Below are 4,068 nucleotides of genomic sequence, written 5' to 3'. Positions count from 1 at the left end.
TCACAGAAAAAAAAACTCCAATGTGTTATCTAAAAGTAAATAAGATCAAGATTTGATTTTGAAAATCAAAGACAGTTTGAAATATACTTCTTTAAATAGTTTTGCTCTAAGTCGGACCAGTTCCTGTGTTGTTGTCTAAAGGATGATTTGTTGTAATGATTCAGCAACTTGATGAACATTCTCGGATTTTAAATTATGTAGCATGATATAAGAGGTCGTGTATGAAAGTAACAATATTCATGATATTGTCGAACTGTATGTATCAATTAAATAATTTGTCAAATTCTACTTTTTGCTATGAATTCCAGATGCAGTAGTATATTACATTCATGTTAAATAATTTTAATTTTGTCAATATAACGGACCTATATACAACTGTCATACACACGGGAGATTTAGCTAGCAATAAACTCAGGTTTAATGAACAATTTTCTTCGGACAATGGTTGTACAAAATCAAGAATAGTTGTTTCCAGTCATTCCGTTAGTTGGTGAAGTAGCTATAGAGCGTTTGATTTTGTCAGATATTATGGACTATAATTTACATTGGAGTTCGGTATTTTATAGACTATCCCTTTTTAATTTACATTGGAGTTCGGTATTTTATAGACTATCCCTTTTTTATTTACGTTGGAGTTCGGTATTTTATAGACTATCCCTTTTTAATTTACATTGGAGTTCGATATTTTATAGAATATCCCTTTTTAATTTACGTTGGAGTTAGGTATTTTATGGACTATCCCTTTTTTATTTACGTTTGAGTTCGGTATTTTATAGACTATCCCTTTTTAATTTACATTGGAGTTCGGTATTTTATGGACTATCCCTTTTTAATTTACATTGGAGTTCGGTATTTTATGGACGATCCCTTTTTAATTTACATTGGAGTTCGGTCTTTTATGGACGATCCCTTTTTAATTTACATTGGAGTTCGGTATTTTATGGACGATCCCTTTTTAATTTACATTGGAGTTCGGTATTTTATAGACTATCCCTTTTTAATTTACATTTGAGTTCCGTATTTTATGAATTATCCCTTTTTTATTTACGTTGGAGTTCGGTATTTTATAGACGATCCTTTTTTATTTACGTTGGAGTTCGGTATTTTCTGGACGTTCCCTTTTTAATATACATTGGAGTTCGGTATTTTATGGACTATCCCTTTTTTATTTACGTTGGACTTCGGTATTTTATAGACGAACTCTTTTTTTTTACGTTGGAGTTCGGTATTTTATGGACTATCCCTTTTTAATTTACATTGGAGTTCGGTATTTTATGGACGATCCCTTTTTAATTTACATTGGAGTTCGGTATTTTATGGACGATCCCTTTTTAATTTATATTGGAGTTCGGTATTTTCTGGACGATCCCGTTTTAATTTACATTGGAGTTCGGTATTTTATAGACTATCCCTTTTTAATTACCATTGGAGTTCGGTATTTTTTGGACTATCCCTTTTTTATTTACGTTGGAGTTCGGTATTTTATAGACGATCCATTTTTTTATTTACATTGGAGTTCGGTATTTTATGGACTATCCCTTTTTAGCTCACCTGGCCCAAAGGGCTAAGTGAGCTTTTCTCAGCACTTGGCGTCCGGCGTCCGTCGTCCGTCGTCTGTCGTCCGTCGTCTGTCGTCCGTCGTCGTCTGGCGTCGTTAACTTTTACAAAAATCTTCTCCTCTGAAACTACTGGGCCAAATTTAACCAAACTTGGCCATAATCATCATTGGGGTATCTAGTTTAAAAAATGTGTCTGGTGACCCGGTCAACCAACCAAGATGGCCGCCATGGCTAAAAATAGAACATAGGGGTAAAATGCAGTTTTTGGCTTATAACTCAAAAACCAAAGCATTTAGAGCAAATCTGACAGGGGTAAAATTGTTCATCAGGTCAAGATCTATCTGCCCTGAAATTTTCAGATGAATCGGACAACCCGTTGTTGGGTTGCTGCCCCTGAATTGGTAATTTTAAGGAAATTTTACTGTTTTTGGTTATTATCTTGAATATTATTATAGATAGAGATAAACTGTAAACAGCAATAATGTTCAGCAAAGTAAGATTTACAAATAAGTCAACCTGACCCAAATGGTCAGTTGACCCCTTTAGGAGTTATTGCCCTTTATAGTCAATTTTTAACCATTTTTCGTAAATCTTAGTTATCTTTTAGAAAAATCTTCTCCTCTGAAACTACTGGGCCAAATTAAACCAAACTTGGCCACATTGATCATTGGGGTATCTAGTTTAAAAAATGTGTCCGGTGACCCGGCCAACTAACCAAGATGGCCACCACGGCTAAAAATAGAACATAGGGGTAAAATGCAGTTTTTGGCTTATAACTCAAAAACTAAAGCATTTAGAGCAAATCTGACATGGGGGTAAAATTGTTTATAGGGTCAAGATCTATCTGCCCTGAAATTTTCAGATGAATCGGACAACCTGATGTTGGGTTGCTGCCCCTGAATTGGTAATTTTAAGGAAATTTTGCTGTTCTTGGTTATTATCTTGAACATTATTATAGATAGAGATAAACTGTAAACAGCAATAATGTTAAGCAAAGTAGGATTAACAAATAAGTCTACATGACGGAAATGGTCAGTTGACCCCTTTAGGAGTTATTGCCCTTTATAGTCAATTTTTAACCATTTTTCGTAAATCTTAGTAATCTTTTACAAAAATCTTCTCCTCTGAAACTACTGAGCCAAATTAATCCAAACTTGGCCACAATCATCTTTGGGGTATCTAGTTTAAAGAATGTGTGGCGTGACCTGGTCAACCAACCAAGATGGCCGCCACCGCTAAAAATAGAACATAGGGGTAAAATGCAGTTTTTGGCTTATAACTCAAAAACCAAAGCATTTTGAGGAAATCTGACAGGGATAAAAATGTTTATCAGGTCAAGATCTATCTGCCCTGAAATTTTCAGATGAATCGGTCAATCGGTTGTTGGGTTGCTGCCCCTGAATTGGTAGTTTTGACTAAATTTTGCTGTTTTTGGTTATTATCTTGAATATTATTATAGATAGAGATAAATTGTAAACAGCAATAATGTTCAGCAAAGTAAGATCTACAAATAAATCAACATGACCAAAATGGTCAGTTGACCCCTTTAGGAGTTATTGCCCTTTATAGTCAATCTTTAACCATTTTTCATAAATCTAAGTAATCTTTTACAAAATCTCCACTGAAACTACTAGGCCACAATCATCTTTGGGGTATCTAGTTTGAAAAATGTGTCCGATGACCTGGCCATTTAACCAAGATGGCCGCCACGGCTAAAAATAGAACATAGGGGGAAAATGCAGTTTTTGGCTTATAACTATGAAACCAAAGCATCTAGAGCAAATCTGACAAGAAGTCAAATTGTTAATCAAGTCAAAATCTATCTGCCCTGAATTTTTCAGACGAATTGGACAACTGGTTGTTGGGTTGCTGCCCTCCAATTGGTAATTTTTAAAGAAATTTTGCCGTTTTTGGTTATCTTGAATACTATTATAGATAGCGATAAACTGTAAACAGCAATAATGTTCAGCAAAGTAAGATCTACAAATAAGTCAACATAACCTAAATGGTCAATTGACCCCTTAAGGAGTTATTGCCCTTTATAGTCAATTTTTAACAATTTTCATTAATTTGGTAAATTTATGTAAATTTTTACCAAATATAGTTCTCTGTTACTAATGGGCAAAGTTCATTATAGATATAATTGTAAGAAGCAAAATCGTTCGGTAAAGTAAGAACTTCAAACACATCACCATCACCAAAATACAATTTTGTCATGAATCCATTTGTGTCCTTTGTTTAATATGCACATAGACCAAGGTGAGCGACACAGGCTCTTTAGAGCCTCTAGTTAATTTACATTGGAGTTCGGTATTTTATGGACGATCCCTTTTTAATTTACATTGGAGTTCGGTATTTTATGGACAATTCCTTTTTTTATTTACGTTGGAGTTCGGTATTTTATAGATGATCCCTTTTTTTACGTTGGAGTTCGGTATTTTATGGACTATCCCTTTTTAATTTACATTGGAGTTCGGTATTTTATTATCTGAGACATTATACTCATTAC

This window comes from Mytilus edulis, chromosome 12, assembly GCF_963676685.1.
Source record: "Mytilus edulis chromosome 12, xbMytEdul2.2, whole genome shotgun sequence".
Classification (NCBI taxonomy): domain Eukaryota; kingdom Metazoa; phylum Mollusca; class Bivalvia; order Mytilida; family Mytilidae; genus Mytilus; species Mytilus edulis.
The sequence above is the reverse complement of the archived record's forward strand: the minus strand, read 5'-3'. Positions refer to the sequence as shown.